Raw genomic sequence first — 19,132 nt, forward strand, 5'->3', positions numbered from 1 at the left:
TTGGTGGCCGTGGCGAATGTTCGGGACCCAGGCAGCACAACAGCATTGGTCGAACGTTGGCCTATCATTGGCAAGAACTGGCACGAACATCGGTCCCACACTGGCATTTACGCCGAGCGCTACCATTTTGACACATTGGCCCTACTTTCATGCCAATTTAGGACCAACGTACGGCCTATCAAGGGGCCCACGTAGGCCTGGCGTTCGTTCTGCGACATGGGCCAGTAAAGGTCTAAGATTGGCATCCAGCTTTCGAACATCGGCATCCAGGTTTCGAACATATGCATCCAGCCTTCTATCATTGGTATCCAGCCGTCGAACAATGGTATCCGGCTTTCGAACAATGACATCCAGCTTTCTGCAACATGGGTCAGTAAATGTCTCGGACTGGCATACAACTTTCCAACATTGGTACCAAGCTTTCCAATAATGGTATTTAGCTTTCGAGCCATGGCATCAAGTTCCTGAGCAACGGTATCCAGCTTTCAAACACAGGCACATGCAAACCCGGCTGCTGGTTACTGACCGGGATTTTCGATTTAGTCTTCGAAAGTAACCAGGCTGCATGGCTGGCTTCTTGCTTGGAGTGACAAATATGTGTAGGGTAAGAACCCTAGGATGTCCTCACAATACAACACTCGTCTTTAGGGAAGGGCTGCCCTATACATAGGAGATGCAAACCTTGCACCCTGGTTACTTTTCGCAAACATGGTACTGTTCCACCTGCGAGCCCGCAGGAAGGTAAGCAAGGAAAGAGCCAACCAAAAGTATTAAAAAAAGGTCTTTATTCAAAGCAGTTGTGAGGCACTTGAGGTGTTGTGCCAATAGGCAGGGCTCGGGCAGGTGTCAAGACCTGGATTAGGGTGCCGGGCTCGTGGTGGGGCCCTCGGCAGAACTTGTGGTGGAGTTCTGGACAGAACTTGGGGTAGGGTACATATATTTCCATGTTTGCTGCGTGCCGGTGATTGAGGTTAGACAACACAGTTCGGTAACCTGCTGTAGCACGGCTAAGAGATCCATAAAATGCTTAACAAGCTGCCCTCCTGTGAACTGATCAGTCATATATGAAGTAATCGTTGCACTCCTCTTGCAAAAGAACTTTTCCACTGCACTCAAACTCCTTGACCAGCTCTTACACGATGACCTCTTAATGCGTCGAGCCTGCAAAGAGAGGTATGCTGTCATGATGAACCTAAATATGGCCGTCAAAGGACAAAAAGAGAAATGAATAAATAACACGGAATTTTGTGAGGCACAGCCGGCGTGAAAACATTCGACATACATTTTACAGGATAATTTGTAATAACTAGCACCTCATTTTTCGCACAAAGTAAAATTTAACTTGCTTTGTCCCAAATTGCTGACTTTTAGTTAATTGCGCCGTTTTGCACCTCCAGTAAGGCATTTAATGTGAAAAAACAAAGTAATGTCATATTGAAAGGAAGTAAATGTTTTATTTTGTTTTACTATCATAACTACGTATCTCTAAATTGAGAGCGCATTTTTTATTCAGGTAAAGATGCACAGGTTGTAGCATCACCTCCATATCGACGTCAAAACAGCAGCTTTGAACAAAGCTTGTTTGTTTGGATGGGGTTAAAAATAAATACGCTGGACGAAAAAACTCAGAGAACCTTTGCTTTTTTTTTTTAATCCAACAGTTTATCTTAGTCGCTTCCAATGCATGTAATACACATTCAAAACTGACTTGAAGACCACACAAAACACCCTTCTGACAGTCCAGAGTAATGGCTTTTTTTTTCATTGAGAGATAACTTGGCAAAAGCTTTTGCCTTAAATTGCGCATTTTTCATTGGACCTGCAAGTGTGTTAACCACAGAGAAAGAGCGCACAAGTAGTACACATATCCTTACCGACTGGTCTGTAGTGGAACACAAAACAGTTCCGATTCCTATCCTGCATAAGAGGTACATGACAAACGTATTCCTGAATTAATTGGATGAAAGGTAAGAAGAATTCAAACCTGCTGTTCGACGAAGTAGTGAATGTTTGGTGAATTCATTGCACCAAAGGCGAAAAATAAAATTCTTACCATTCGGGCAGATCTGCACTCCGCACGACGTCAAGCCAGACATTTGGCAAGGAGAGTAGATACATAGAAGTCGTCCTCGTGCTTTGTCTCGTTCTCTTTTTCTGCCAGAAAAAATAAAGCCGCATGTAGTCAGACCAACACTTACTCCCTAAATCACATTGATTTCCGAACGTATTTCAAGATAAAGTATTTGTAGTACTTACAAGTAAGGTATTGCAGGCCAGGGTAGTGAACCGCGTCGGAGCTCTCATATAGTATCGGATGTGGGTTTTCGCTTGCGCAGACTACGAACGGAGCCAGCTCGAGTGTGCATGCTCTTTCGTAGCGTTGGCTGTGCGGTTGGGAGCCGCCGTGCCAGGCAAGCCAAGACTCGTCCGGTCAAGAATGTGTCGTGGCGATGCATCGCGCTGTGACGAATGACAGAGGAGACGACGGTGATGGGGAAGGAGGGGCAGCAAGGAGGGGAGTCATTTTCTTTTACACAGCTTTTGTGATCCCCCCCAAAAAAAGTTTCCAGCTGAAAGGTAGAGAAAAGAAAATCTTGGATGGGGATGGGGTCAACGAGCTGCGCAGCGCATACCTGCGCGTGAGACAAACAGCTAGAAGAAAGCGAGTAAAAAAAGCACTTCGTGGGGGGGGGGGGGGGGGGGGGGGGTAGCGCGCTACCTTGAAAAGGACACGTCCGGGAGATGAGTTGGGGAGATAGGAGAATTCAAAAGAGAAAGGGGAGAGGGCCGAAACATGTGAAAGAGGTGTGGAATTCTCCGAGAAGGAGTCATAAACAGTTTTAAAGGTAAGGGTAGGGAAAACGTGTAAGCGTCAAAGTATTCTTGCAAAGCCGCTGTAGAAGCATCATGTCCGGCGACCGAAAACTTTGAAGCGAAAAATGTGGAGCTCAAGATGAACTTCGCCAAAACGACTTCAGACACTCGCGCATTCTGTGGGACCGTGTGTTCAGGATGGCTTAAATGATATGAAATAACAAAAACATAAAAAAAAAACAAATTAAATATTATGCAGGCAAATTCACACTTTTTCATGGTATTACATACGGTACATGTGGCAAACAAGCTAGGTTAAAGCCGCGTTCAGACTACGTACGCTACGCACGGATCGTTGGTAAGGATCGTAAGCGTAAACGCAAAAAAACGCAGTGAGTGTGTTCAGACGAGTGTTGCATTGAGCGTAAACTACCCAAAGTCTGCTGCCAGCGCGGACCTAAATGTCGCTAGACCCGCGACTTCTACGACAAGCACAGATACAACTGTTACTGCTCGGCCAATGCGCGCATCAGTTTAATAATAGTTGGTTTTTTGGGGAAAAGAAATGGCGCAGTATCCGTCTCATATATCTTTGGACACCTGAACCGCGCCGTAAGGGAAGGGATAAGAGAGGGAGTGAAAGAAGAAAGGAAGAAGGAGGTGCCGTACTGGAGGGCTCCGGAATAATTTCGACCACCTGGGGATCTTTAACGTGCACTGACATCGCACAGCACACGGGCGCCTTAGCGTTTTTCCTCCATAAAAACGCAGCCGCCGCGGTGGGGTTCGAACCCGGGAACTCCGGATCAGTAAGTTTCCGTTTTCATTTTCCGGTCACGGGGCTTCCGGTGTTTTCAAATTTTGCGCTCAAAGCGACGCTCGGCTCCTTCCGACACATGCCGACACTGCCACATTTTCTCGGCTAGCTCGTGTTGTCACCGTGTGTGGTCTGCCCGCAGCTTCATCATGAACAGTGCGGAAGGTATTTCTATATTATCAGATGAGCTGCTGATAGAAGAAGTGCGGCAGAGGCCGCTTCTGTACGACCGGCGACTAAAAACATACAGGGATAAGCAGCTACAAAACGACGCCTGGCTCGAAATAGCAAGCGCTCTGAACCAAAGCGGTAAGTGCTTTTCGTTTTTTTCCATCTGCGGACAAACTCGCAATAGTCAAATGCTTTCTCTCGTCTAGAAAAGTGCGATTATGGCGCCGGGCGAGCGTTGACAATATTGTCGGCGGTGCGGTTCCCGTCGAGGCGTTTTCGCGGTGTTGTTTTGCTGTCACACGTGGTGAAGCGGTAATTTCTAGGGCAAAAATTGCGGGCCCCGGAATTAGCGCACAAGGGGTGATTGAGTGCGTTGAAATCTACGTGAGTTGTAGCGCACAATTATAGTCGCAACTTGCTCCAGCCGTCGACTGGGAGCCGCACTGTAAACCAACACGTGCAAGGTTGTCTATGGGAGTGGGTCACACTATGGGTCTCAATGGTACGAGTGTATATAGCGACAGGCTATGCTATCGATTTGTCTTTAATCAGCGATGAAGTGACCTCCTTTGTTTTTGATCTTAGCTTGCCGAACTCGAGCTGGTAGGCTGATATGAACGTTCATAGCTCACTTTTACGGCAGTGCACACAAATTTTCATATACCTCATGTTGGGCTGTAAAAATGAGATCAGCATAATATGGTAGCAGTGAGCTTTCTTTAGACGAACGCATTTTTTAGAAAAATATGTGCAATGTGTAATATGTAAACACGTTCTTTTCCTATGTTCAATGCAGTGCCAGTGCTACAGCATCGGTGGAGCTACCTGAGGCAGAAGTTCCTCCGCCTCAGGAAAGTATACACGAAGTCCGGCAGTGGCGCAGCGGATGTCGAGAAAGGATGGACATTGATGCCAAATCTAATGTTCCCAGCCGACACAATACAACGTCGAAGGTAAAAGCCAATTGCTAGCTCCTTTGGTACTCGGTGGCTGTGGTGTTTTATTGCAAAGCATGGGTTGATATATTTGGCTGCAGCCGTCATATTTCGATGAAGAAAGAAATAAAACCACGCTTGGTGTACCTACTTTTTTGCGTAGACTAACTGGCCCCCTGGTGAAAAAAAAAAATCTGTAGCCCACAGTGCGACATCCTTTGTACTCTGAATTTCGGCATTGGCACTTTACAGGCGATCTGTTTTAATAGCATGCTTGACATGTACGTAGTACTTGACTTCCTCACTTCCTGAAGTAAGAACAATCAGTGGGACACAACTGATTTATTTTTTCACCACAACCTACTTCATTCCAGAGCACATCGCTAGCGTTTCTGCTCCATTATACTGTCACAAAAAGGCCACCGGGAGCAGAAAATATTTAGAAGCTAAAACCAGCCCATACAATGGGGCATCATTGACTTGTCGCGTGTTAACAGGAAGCTTATAAACAGCCCTGTGTGACACAACCTTGCATGCGCTATTCTCTTTGTGTTGTTAAATATGCTTGAGTTTATGTGTGCATATAAGCATCTTATGTTTTTTTTTCCCATACCATCCACAGCCTGGCGAAAAGAGATGAGACTGCAGTTCATGCGCAGCCGCTTGATCCAGCCGCTGACTCGGCTGCTTCTGTTGAATGCTTATGCCGCTCATTTTATATAGACAGCACTGAGGAGGAGCTTGCACTGCCTGATGAGACGGAAGGGTTGTCCACTTCAGTGTCTGCTTCAGCACCGATGGAGCCCAGTAATGAAGCACACTTTCAGCCTGCCCCTAGCGGCCAGCCTGCCCCAAGTGGCCAGCCTGCCTCAAGTGAAACGTCGGCGCCAGGCAAAAACTTCGACAAGCGCGCGAAAAGAAAGAGGACAGACCTTGACGAAATAACGATGTCAACTCTGCAAGCGAACCGGCAGAGGCTGAATGACTTGACGACGGCTACCATGTCCGTAGACGACGACGAGCATTTTCTTTTGAGCTGAGAAAGCCTTCTCGGCAAGGTGGATGGCCGCAGAAAAGAGCAGCTTAAGCTGCAAATTCACAGTTTGTTAATTGAGGCAGCATACCCTGAGAGTGGCGAATAATTGGTGAAATCGTTTCTCATATCACTTGCCACATAGCGCTAAACAGACATGGACGCAGGGAGGCGAACAGGATGGGCGCTCGTCCTGTTTGCCTCCCTGCGTCCGTGTCTGTTTAGCGCTATGTGACAAGTGAACCATCACCAACTCGTCCAAGCTTCCACTCTGGTTTCTCATATCATTTTGATTTCGGCTTCAACAGCTGAATCATCCGCTGTAAAGCTAGATACGTGTTCAGGTCATGTGAAACATGCAAAAACTGCAATAAGGGAGTAATTACTCAATGGCATCCATACGGCTACAGAGCAGAAATATACAGCTTCCACAGAAACTTCGCAGTTAAAGACAACTGCGTCCTGGTTCGGCGTCTGAACCCAGGACCACCACTTCACCGGAGCAGTCGCTTTACCAACGGCGCTAACTGGGGCGGCAAGCTTATGGTAGGGCGAAAGTGATTTGATCAAGAACTCGAAGTGGGAACAGTGTTGGTGAAATGTTTAAGGGGAGATGCTACTCGAAACAAATTTTTCTTTAATTGACCCAGAACAACGAAACTTTGTGTGCTTATACTATTTTTTCTGCTCTCTTCAGAAAACTAATTAGTTTTTTTTTGTAGCATGCATATTTTTTGCTCAGTTGCTACCAAGCATAAAACAAAGGCTTTCTTGCGCACATGCTTTTGCATAGAAATTTTTTACTGAGAATGAGGAGCATTAGCTCATTTTGCAGCTTGGTAACTGTAGAATCCAAATAACTAACCAAATGTTGCTCATAAAATTTTGTGTGAAAAAAAATTATGATCATTTGTATCGTTATTTTCCTGGGGCTCATTACTGTTGAATCAACCCTTTGTAAACTTGCATTAAAGATATTAAAATTCTGAATAGATACCTGCAGGTTACACATTCTCTTTTGTATTGTTGGGTCCTTTAGCTTTTCTCCACGTGGAAGTGGAGTCTTCAGTTGCCGAAGGGCTGTTCCTAGGCGTTTCGCAATGTGATTTGTGCAGTGCACTTTCTCTATAGTTGTAGAACCATACACGTGAGCCTCTGGTATAATTGCTGCTTGTTCATTTTTTTAAAATTCCAACTCTTGAGGAGGCTTGCATATGAGTCGGGGTTACTTAAAATGAAGAAAGCAGTGACACTACCACAGTTCTTCCATGTCTCACGTGACATGAATGCGTCCTTGATGTCACAGCCGTCGTTCAGCTGTTGAAACGATAACCGAAACAGCCCGAGAAAACATTTAGTTATTAAATATTTTCTGCCTGTTTCCCATTCTTTCACTTTATTTATTTTCGCTTCTTGCTCGAATTTGTTTTGTTTGCTCTTGCTTCTTTGGATTGTATTGTTTTTCTAATATATTAATCATCTTCTTTCTTTGTATTGTATTTCTAATATATTAAACAAGTGTTCACACTGCCTCTCCTTGTGCAATGTCTTTGGACTCGTAAGAAACATTACTGAAATAAAATTACAATTTTTTATTATTGCATCAAGTTACTGAACAATGTCATGAAAATTGCATGCAGTGCAAATGTCATTTGCCAACAAAATAAAGTACTATGAAAACAACACTTGTGTTTGCAAAACATTACTGATATCTCTGCACTTATACAATGCAGTCAGCAAAAGTAAAGCAGACAGTCAAAGCAAATCATTATGTCAAGGCGTCTCTCACTTGTACAGAATGCCACAGAGAAATATTAGTTCCAACTTATATTCTGCGTTTACACCCATTGCCAACTCACAAAACCCGGACCATGAAAATAGGTAGCAAAGCTGTCTCTTACTTCAGATGCTCTCCTAGAGTAAGCATTAGAGCCTCGCCTAATCATCTGTGGCAAGGACTCTGTGCTGTTCCTCCATTCACCTGGAATAAGTACACCTGCACTGTTTGTACTGTCTCCAAACTGTGGTGGACAATAGCCACCTGGCAGCCTCCCGTCCTGCATCAAGTAATTGTGCAGAAAATCACAAGCACCTGAGACTGCAACCGCATTCTTTGGCAGCAGACTCATGCGGTTCCGCAGGACCCTCCATCGGGCACACAAAATTCCAAATGCATTCTCGATGCCGCGTCGTGCTCGGGAGAGCCTGTAGTTGTACACTGTTCTTGGCGTGTTTGGTGGTTGGATACCAGGGTACGGCTTCATCAGGTTCACTTTTAAGGGAAATGCATCGTCTCCTACCTATCACAAAGGGGAGCACAGGGCAACCATTGGGCAGGGCCGCAGGGGATGGGAATGTATCGTGTGCATTTTCAACGACTTCTCCAAGCCCGCACGATGAAAAAACACCACCATCACTTTCACTACCAACAGCCCCTATGTAAATTGTTGTAAACCTGTAGCCCGCGTCGCAGGATGCCATGAGGTTCATACTGAAGCTGCGCTTATAGTTAAAATACACGGAACCAGAGTTTGCCGGTGCATCCAAATGAATGTGTTTGCCGTCGATAGCACCGACACAATTTGGAAAGTTCCATCTCCACATGAACTCATCAGCAATGGAATTCAGTTGCCTATGGTCTAGCCGGCTCAGGACCCTTGGTTTTAGGACCTTGCATATGGCAATGCAGACTTGAGGAACCAGTTGCGAGATAGTTGATTTCCCAACCCTGAAGCTGTATGCCAGGGACTGGTAACTGTTTCCGCTTGCCAAGAACCTGGAATATAAAAGACAGCATAGGTTTTTGCTGGCTTTGTATAAAACATTGCATGCAGACAACAGTTGACAGCTGCTCTGCAAAATGTGCTTTTGTCAAGTGGCACCAGTTCATTTTCATAGACTACGCTGTGAGCAGGAGGCATGATAAAGGACAATGTTACTTTTGACCAAAAAAAAAAATGAGGGCCCACCTGTGCAAAAGCCTTTACTTTACGCACTAATTCGCGTAGCGAAATCTAAATGCTATACATAAAGCCTTAAGAAAGTAGAAAAGCCGCGTGAATTCGCTACATCAAGAGTGCATTGCACGCACGCCCCCCCCACCCCTCCACTCCCCCCCCCCCCCCCCGTATATCTAAATATGCACTTGATACGGGCTTCGGAGCCTTTGAAACTGTCTTTAAAATATGCCCATCGCTGTGACTAGAAGATAAAACCTCTTATTATACATGACACAACAACTTTCTCTCTGAAAAAAAAAAAACAGATTTCGCCAACAGCCCTCCGCGCAGCTCGCTTGCATCCGCGTCTACCATCTGAAGTAGAGAAAAGGACGCAGAAACGCCCAGATAATGCTTACCTTAGCGTTATAGCCAAACGCTCAGCAGATGATAAAGATTCTCGCAGTGGCACTTGAATAAGTGGTCTCACAAGGCTTTCGAGAAAGTCGAACTGCTGCGGTGACATCCGCACGAAGTTGTAGAACAGCGCAGTGTCGCCAGTCCTCAGCTTCGCAAAAGGATTGTGGAAGTCTCCGTCTACGGCTCTATCAAGGAAGATTTGCCGCACCCACATTCTTCTACGACACCGCCGTCTGCGTTGGTCAAGGGCATACACGATGATGAGCTCATTTTGAGCTTGAAGTGCCTCGAACTCCGCTAACACCTGCCTGCTAACCGGCGCCATGTTGAAAAATTCGGAGAGCAGTTTTCCGAGAGCGCTGATTGGCCGGTCGTAACAAACGTATGTTACCGAAGGGCTCGTGTGAACATCGGCGGTTTTTAGTTGCGTAAAAGGAAGTTACAGCAGTTGCGCAGAATGCGATATGTACGACGTTTACGGCGGTTGCGACTGTAGTCTGAACGCGGCATAACATGCGTCTAACACCATTTGTCAGTATATTTTTTCGCTGGTGGTCGAAGAATCCTCCAACGTTTTGTTGGTGTGGAAATTTTACACAAAAACCTAAAAGAGACAAAATCGTGTTGATCTGTGGCTCGCTACTATTTCCGATGCTTTTCAGCAATAAAGGTAATATTCGAGAAAAAAAATTAATTTGCGAGCAAATAAATAACGACGTCTGTAAAAGATATAGCCCTCAATGCAAATTACGCTACACAACAATAAAATGCACAAAAAACGACATTTTGAAACATTACGATCTCCAGAAAAGGAAGAAAAACCAAATCTGAACACACAGGGGAAGGCGCGATCACAGGGAACGACGTACAGAAGCGTAGGAATCTCTTATCGCATGTGGAACCTGCGGCCTAATGCTTCGCGCGTGCGCAACTTATAATTGTAAATTACGAGGCCACAGCTTCGTTTCTGGACGTTGCTAAAATTGCGCACAAAGCCGACTTAGGGAATGTACTTGCACTAAGTTATTACATTTGATTTCGTATCTCTATTGAGCAGACACCCACTGCGCAGTGTGGCATTGAATTCTCTAGAGGTTAGCAAAAAAGCGCTTTTCGCTTTTAAAAAATCATGAAATGAAAGTCATTTGATTTTTTGTAGAAGGAAGCCCTCTTGGGCTGGTTTTCAGATACTCGCGGAAGCAGAGCGTGCAAAAATGCTTTAAAACACATAAAGGTCATACAAATAGGCGCGTTATTATGTCCAGAAATCGGACAAGGGCAACAGCGTGAGCTCTGTCTCTGCACTTCTCAAAAAAGTATTTTTTTTTATTAGCGGCGTGGCTAAGCCGTATATAGTTACACGAGTCATTACAACTGGATCATGCCAGCGCTTATTCGTTAATTACTAAATTTACTACACCTTTTCAAAGGAATATTAGTGGTTAGTTGCAGCCGCTTCTAGTTCCCAGTATTAACTATAGAATTCTACAGATCCGTAGTTGTCTGTCTGGATGGTGTCGTCGTCGGCCTTAGGCCCGTTTCACATGCATGCGATTTTCGCCTGCGACACTGCGAACTCCGTCGTTCTGCGACTGGGGAGGGCCGTCGGTCTAGTCGCAGACGGCTTGCGATCGAGTTCCGCCCGGTTGGTATTCAGTCGCAGCATCGGTGTGTTCGCGCAGAGACTGAACAATGGGGAGCGCCGAGACTGCGTGCGACGTGCGGTCACGTGGGAGCTGTTGCCGCGGTGGAAGCGAAACTGTTTATTCTAATCACAACATTGAAATAATGCCCCACATCTAAAAATACACTCGTCATAACATCATTTCGTGTAGCGTTTCGGTCGCGTTTAATCATGGATTGGCTTTGCAAACATCAAGAAACCTTGACTGTCCCTTTGACCGAATTCGCTGCGTAGTTGCATGTGAAAGCACTGGCCGAAAATCGCACCGCGGCGTCACCGGCTTGGCCGACGCTTTTTGTTCTAGTTGCAGCACGTGAAACGGGCCTTATATGCGACAGAGCAGTTCCTCTGTGGCGGAATATGCACACTCGACTGACCACCACCGAAGTTGCCGTCACGTCGTTGCACAACTCAAAATCAGCAAACGGACCGAACAAAAGTCGCTGGCAGCAGCACACAGCGAGCGAATGCGGTTAGGATGCTTCGGAATGCGTTTGGAAATTGTTGGGAAGCCACTTAGAACCCAATTCATCAGCGGCGGAGCCCACGGCAGACGTCGCCGCGCCGCGCCTCGACGGCGGTGACACGCTCCTCCTTTAGTTTCTCTTGGACGAGAGCTCCCTCTGGCCGGCGCGATCTGCTGGCGGCTTAACTTGGTTTCATTGAGTTCTTTCGTCGTAACTATGCCTCTATCTCCGACGGCGCAGTCGGAAAATATTCGTTGTTTATCCAACTCCACACATATACCGCGAAAGGGTTCGGTAAGAAAAAGAAAATTAAAACTTCAAATTCTTGAACTCGCCCAAGCGCAGCCCAGGAGCTCAAACGAGTTTTAGCGCGTTCGAAAATTATAAACTATTATAAATAATAAATTATATAATCAATCTTGTGCCCCGTATAATGGATGGCTCAATGTTCACCAACACCTGCCACTATACTTTTAACACAGGATAAGGGGTGGCAAGCCGAGGCCAATATAGCCAAGTTTCGAAAATGGCTTAGCCAGTTCTGGCAAAGAGTGGGAGAACTCTGGCTAACATGGCCCATGATAGCCAGGCTTTGAAAATGGCTCAGCCAATTCTGGCAAAGAATGGGAGAACTCTGTCTAACATGGCCCATCATAGCCATGATTTTCTGATGGCACAGCCAATATCGAATCCTCATTGCCAAGTCTGGGCCTACTTAGGGCCAGGCTTTGCCAGTGGCTTTCTAATATTGACTCGCTGTCATGTGCTACCTGGGGTTGTGTAGTTCAGGGAAGAAGCCAAAACAGATGAAAAAGTGGACATTTGTTTATTTCGGCACCGAAATCCTTCAAGTGGCTAGAAAATAAAATAGAATGAGCCGCAACTACAACTTGGCTCCGTCCATATTTTTGTTTAAAAAATATTTTCCCAAAGCGCAGATAGTTCATTCGCGTTTCCTACCAAATTTTCGTGCAAACTTCAAAAGTAATGCCGTGTAGCCGCAACTGAATCTACAGTCTAATTTGTAGCACATACAACTTCAGCTTCTTGTTCTTGTTTTAAGGCGAAAACCTTTAATGGCTCATACTCTCAGTCGAGATCTTATCTATCCCTTACATCTTGAACCAGAATTCACAACAGAAGTTACATCATATGTCCATCCATCCGTTACGCTCTTCAACTCGTTAAGAAAAAAAAAACCGTGCACGATTGGATTCGAACCACCATCCTTTCGTTCCGCAGCCGAGGATGCTAACTACTACATCATTTCCTGCCAACACATGTGTAGTTATCTTTGTGCAGGACGCTGTAGAGTGCAGAAAGGCATCGAATGAGACGGATGGCTCCCAAACACCCTCCAGTGTCTCCAGCATTTAAGTTTCACAAAGAATTGTGTACTTAACATCTTAACCACACATCAGTGACACACGCAGCAACACCGCGCTTAACGCTTTCGCCTTACGCACTTTAGGTAAACAACGTGCCCCCTGAATTTTTTTTTATGCAGTCAATAAAGTTTTTACCTTCCGCGTTTTTACCTCTTGTTTAATGAGTTTCATGTTTCCGCCCTTCAGTCCTGCTTATTTACATATTAATTTCTTAGTCCTTTGCCGCCGTTGCGAGTCAATGCCCTTTCTGCAAAAGTACTTCAAGAACCTTAACTGCCCACTTGTTTTCGTCCAATTTCTTCAGGTGTTCTTCATATAGTATTTGACCCTGAGCTTCTCTTGCTTCGTAAGATACCCTGCCCATATCCCCTTGTACTGCGTCGTTATTGCCTTTGCCGTAGGCACCTACTGCTCATATTTCAACAGCTCTCTGATTTAAGTGTAATCTAGACTGAGTTCCTGCCCTTCAGCATAAAACCACATTTCCAAAAGCAAGCCCCGGCACCATCGTTTCTTTACAGATACCTTTAGTACTTCATATAAGTTGTACCCTCCTGATTCCTTATGTTTCATTATCACAGAATGTCTTCGCCATTTTGCCCTAACAGAGTGTTCGTGCTTTTTTGTGCATGTCTATGCTTCCTTTAAGCCATAATATAAGATATTTGTAATCGTCCACTCTGGGTATTTGATGGCCTTGTATTGTAAGCACCTGATTAGTTTCATATTTGAAAATTGTCACACCTGACTTAACTGCGCTAAAAGTCAAATCTAGATCGTTTCCGTCGTCTTCACAACACTAGCCAGACTTCGCAAATTTTACAATCTGCTAGCAGTATATCATCCGCATAAACTTCACATGGTAACCGTTGCACAACGACTTTCCCGCCTAATCTGTAGGACAGATTATACCCTATATTACTTTCTGTAGCAACATCATGTGTTTTCGCAAGGAAATGTAGAAGCCGTGGGGCTCGAGAGCAAGGCATGGCGAGGATGGCGTAAACTAACGCCCTCTTGGGGACGGAAACCTCGGCAGACCAGGAACACGAAGCCGCCCACATTTGAACTTTGGTATCACAACGAAAAAGCTGTCTGGAACCGCCGATCCACCGAACATTTGCTTGAGACGGGGTGCAGCTGAGCATGGAAGTCGATACCGGGTCGCCCGTTTGTGTCATTCCGCGTCAACTGTACGATAAGCATCGCGGGCAATGGCCAAAACTGAAACTGTCCAGTCTGAATTTATCCTCCTACACAGGACGCCTTCCTGTATTTGGGCCGCTTGAGCTCCAGGTTTGTCATAAAGGGGCGACAGTAAAGTGCGCGCTGATCGTGTTGGACTGTGCGGGACCAAGCCCCTGCGGTGGCGATTTAATCCAGCAGCTGCACAGCGCAAGTGTTCCGGTGGTTCGCTTTTTCGAGGACTCAGCGTCAAGAAAACAAGCAAGCGAATCCAGCGTAAACAGCATTTCTATGACTACCACGACGTGTTCTCCGAGGAACTGGGACTAAGCATGGAGGAAGGCGCCGTACCCAAGTTCTGTATGGCCAGGCCCATTCCATACGCGCTACGCGAGCGAGTGTCACTTGAACTAGACCGTTTAGTTTCTGTGCGTACTGTCGCCGGTGGCACACTCTGAATGGGCAACGCCCATAGTCACAGTGCTAAGGAAAGACGGCGCAGTAAGGATCTGCGGTGATTTCAAGGCCACAGTAAATCCAGCGTGTGCAACTGAGCAATACCCATTGCCAATCATTGAGGATATGTTTGCCCAACTACACGATGGGGACTATTTCAGCACTCTGGATTTACGGGATGCATAGAGTCAAGTGGTGCTAGATGATGACGCTAAGAAAGTTTGCGTCATTAATACGCCAAAAAGGGCTATTTTGCTACAACAAGCTTCCTTTCGAGAAAGCTTCGGCGCCCGCGATATTCCAGAGAAACATGGATGATGTTTTGCCTGCCCTTCTAGCAGCGCAGGCTTATCTGGACGATGTGCTCATTTCCGAAAGAGCGAGTGACAGCGGTGAGAGGCTGAAAAACGTCTTGGAGCGCTTCGAAGAGCGTGGGGTAAAGCTAAGGTTCGAGAAGTGCAAGTTGCGCAGCCTCGCAGTAACTTATCTAGGGCATCGCATCGATCGCGATTGGCTTCATCTGACAGAAAAAAACATGGACGCTATTATGCACGCATGATAATGTAATGTCCCAGCCCATGTAATGTCGGCGAGCTACGTTCGTTTTTGGGTATGGTTACTTTTTACGCGAGGTTTCTGCCGAACATGTCAACCTCACTTGCTCTGCGGCATCAACTGCTTGAACAGAATGCACGCTGGCAATGGAAACAGCCTCAAGAGATCGCATTTCATCGTGCCAAGCAAAACCTTAAAACAGCCGATGTCCTCGTTCATTTCGACCGTTCGAAGGAACTTAAACTTGAATGTGACGCGTCTACGTACGGTGTGGGAGCTGATTTGTTTCACACGACTGATAACGATCACAGGCCCATCGGGTTCCGCTCGCGAACATTAACGCAGGCGGAGCGCAAATATTCACAGCTCGAGCCAGAGGCACTGGCACTGGTATTCGGCGTCACGAAATTCCATGACTACCTTCTAGGTCGGCAGCTTACCCTGGTAACTGACCATCAGCCATTGCTGGGCCTGCTGAGATCAGACAAGCAGAGAACACCCCCAGTGGCTGCCGCTCGGATACAACGTTGGGCGCTCCACCTGGGAGCCTACCGGTACCGGCTACAGTACGCACCAGGACGACAGATGCTGAACGCTGACGCCCTGAGCCAACTTCCGCAGCGATCTCCGGAAGCTGACGACGATGGTGAGCCGCCCGAATATGTGATGTCGCTGAACAAGCTGAATTTGGGCGCTGTGACAACGCGTGAGCTGAAGGCACTGACATCTTCTGACCCTGTCCTGGTCGAGGTCAAACGATACGTACTACATGGGCGGCCCAGAAACGCAAACGGAATCACCCGGGCCGTACTGGCGTTTTCTGACCGTAAGCTCGACCTATCCATAGCACATGAACTGGTGTACTGGGGTAATAGGGTCATAATACCGACCGTAGCTAGGGACAGAGTGCTGAATCTTTTACATGAAACGCACCAGGGTTCACCGGCAATGAAATCTGTCGCACGTTCTTTTTCTGGTGGCCAGGCTTCGACAGAAATATTGAAGAGTTGTCTGCTCAGTGCCAGAACTGTGCGCAATATCTGCCGATGCCAGCCGTGGCCTCCTCCGTTAACTGGTCTGAAACAGGCGAAAGGTGGTCCCATATTCACATTGACTACGCGGGCCCGATCTGCGGAAAAATTATGCTCGTAGTAGTCGACGCACATACCAAATGCCTCGAAGCAGTACCTTTGTCGCACGCTTCAACGCAGACTACCATTAAATGTCTGGGCGACATTTTCAGAAGGTTTGGAATACCCCGCACGATCGTTTCTGACAACGGAACCCAGTTTACCAGTCAAGACTTCGCGTCGTTCTTGGCCCGCAACATTGTGCAACTTCGATGTGCTCCATACCATCCCCAGTCTAATGGTTCGGTGGAAATGGCAGTGCGAACTATAACAGATGGACTTCGAAAAATGAGGGAAGGAAACCTGGAAGAGGACATAGTACTGTTGCTTTTTAACTACCAGAGGACTCCGCGAAAATCCCCAGCAGAGCTGCTTTTGCGCTATCAAACACGCTCACGCTTGGACACATGCTTTCCTCCAGCACTTCCGGGACCAAAAGATAACAACGATGACTGGCTGCCACTACTTGGAAGTGAGGTGTATGCCCGCAATTACTGTGCGGGGAGCAAGTGGACGTCCGGCCATGTGAAGACGACGTCTAGAGCGAGAATCGTGACGGTGGAAACATCGGACGGAGTCGCCCAGCGGCACGTATACCAGGCCCGCACGTGACCAGAAGCGCCAGGGGATAACCCGGCAGCAACTACAACCAACACACATTGCAGCGAGCCAGACCAAGCAACACAACTACAGCATACAGAGACAGTGAGCCCGGTTGAAGGCATGACTGCTGGGCGCACCCCAAATGGCACCGATTCCCCAGATCTTCCGGCACCAGATATTCTGGTGGCGCCATTGAATACAGGTGCCGCCCAACCAACTCTGCGACGCTCAACGAGAGAACGCAAGCCAGTGCAACGCTTTCATTTCTGAGGAGGAAGGAATGTTGCAACGTCATGTGTGTTTTCGAAATGCGCGTGCGCGCACCTTTTATCGCCATATCTGGCGAACCTTCGGAGCTTCGGACTATCACGACTAACACGTGCTCCTTCCTATAATCCTGCCACTAGGCTGCTTATAAATACGCCCTACACCTATGAATAAACGTTCATTTTTGGTTCTACTGACTACGCTGCTGCTTCCCTGGCATAGCGTTACTGCGGACATGCCATGGCTATGCTAAACTTTCTTCTAGCCTTCTTTCCATTTTGATATTATAAAGCATGAACATCAGTGGTGATCGAGTACAACCTAGCCTCAATCCTTTTGATTACTCCACAGTTGCCATACTTTTTATCTTTTCATATATACTTTCACTCCACTATCTTGGTATATTTCCTGTGCTTCTCCTGACGTGCAATGCCCTATATAGCTAAAATAAGCTACCTTATTCGCCTATATCTCTGTGAGCCATGAACCTGTGTGAGCCATAAATCTAAAGCTCCTCCCAAGAATACAGCGCGACGGAATGGACATAGACGAAGGGCACCCGCAGGCACACTACACAGCGCTGACTCATGACTGAAACCTTTATTAGGTGCCAGCCGGAATAAGTACCAAACTAGCGGCCAGAAAAAGAAAGTAATGCACAGAAGTCATTTAGGGGAAACATAAATTATAAAAAAAATATCTAAATAAAGCACGCACGTGTCGGCATTCGCAGCCGAGGTATCGTTTTCCTTTTTGTGACAGCGACACAGCTATCATGTGTACTTCTATAATTTTCCTTGTCAGCGAGGCGCGGTTCCTACCGATCACAAAGCACTCTTTGTACTATGTCTCGCAGACATCGATGTCATCTTCATCATCATCACTTTTGCAGTTTCTGCGGTGTTTCGCTACGTGCCTATGATGGGGGCACGTGTGACATTATAATCATGCTCTTTTTATCTTTCGCGGATACATCCGCCAGTTTGGCCGAAGTATTGCTCCCTACATGATAGCGGCAAACAGTGGACTCCCTGCTGGCCGCGGAAAAAGTTTATTGCATGCCTTTTCAAGCAGCCGCCTGTTTCGCTGTTGGCTTAATTAACTTTCTTCACCAGGCCGGACAATCGGATAGATTGTGAGAGGCCTGATGTGATATGGCACAAGGCAACTTTTGTCTGTTTCTCCTTTATAGGTTTACTGTTGTTGGCGTGAACTTTTTCTGCAATTTTTACCCGAGGGAAACCAAAACTTCTGCAGGGTGTCAAACGATCGACTTTTTTGAGGAAGCTATGCTCCATCCTGTGGTCACATGTTTTCTTTACAACACTTTCAAAAACTAAATGCACAATTGTTCTTTTCAAGAGCTTCGAATATGCTGATGAATATGGCAGGATGGGTTTTTGACCACGGGGCTCAAAAACCCCGTGATCAAGTGCGATGAAGTGAATTGAAGTGAAAGATCGTAAAACCGGATAAAATCATTAATTGATACTTCGTATCTTAATATCATCGGTTTCAGGCAATACAAGAACACTTAAGGAACATGAAAGAAATGCTGCGCGAACTCGAGGCTGTCACACTCTAACAACGCGAAGTAGTCGTCCACAAACTTAAAAATGCCACAAACGCGGGACCCTTCAAAACAATCATTCAATATTTCTTTGCGCAAAGCCAGGAACATGTTACTAAGGATGGGTGCCAGGCATGAAGAAATACAGATTCCGCGTTTTTTATTGTATACATGACCATTCAATTTAGCAAATGTACACTCTAGATAACAAGAAAGCAAATTGAGAATGCTCCCGCACTCATTCTTGAATGCAACTTCAACATACTTCTCACTGAGGTGACTAACAGCAGACATAATTTCAGCCCGAGGAATTGTTTACAAAAGGTCTTTCATATCAACATGAAACACCCGAAGTTTCTTCTTGTAATTCCATTTTCCAAACACTCTTAGTTCGTCTGAACTTTTCACCGAGAAAGGGTCGAGAAATGTTAAATCCTACAGCTTTTCCTGCAAAAATTTCGCGACATGCTTCAGCCGTATTCTAGTTTCGGAAATTATCACAGGAAATGCCACTCCGGCTTCTGAGTTCTTGCTGGGAAAAACACGTGCAGGCAAACCTTTTGGCTACTGTCTATCACACTTGAAAGTTTGGTCAAATTCAGCCTATTCAGAAGTCTTTGCGCCTTAGTTTTCACATTAGACATTGAGACATTGTTGCATTTGTCAAACATGGCCTTAACAGCATCTGATTCTTTTCG

At 46.2% G+C, this 19,132-nt stretch overlaps 1 pseudogene; it reads left to right on the forward strand.

The window, feature by feature from the left end:
- Window positions 1-708: 708 nt before the first annotated feature.
- On the forward strand, window positions 709-16,867 carry LOC144112428 (uncharacterized; annotated as a pseudogene).
- Window positions 16,868-19,132: the final 2,265 nt, after the last annotated feature.

Source organism: Amblyomma americanum, unplaced genomic scaffold, assembly GCF_052857255.1.
Source record: "Amblyomma americanum isolate KBUSLIRL-KWMA unplaced genomic scaffold, ASM5285725v1 scaffold_112, whole genome shotgun sequence".
Taxonomy (NCBI): Eukaryota; Metazoa; Arthropoda; class Arachnida; order Ixodida; family Ixodidae; genus Amblyomma; species Amblyomma americanum.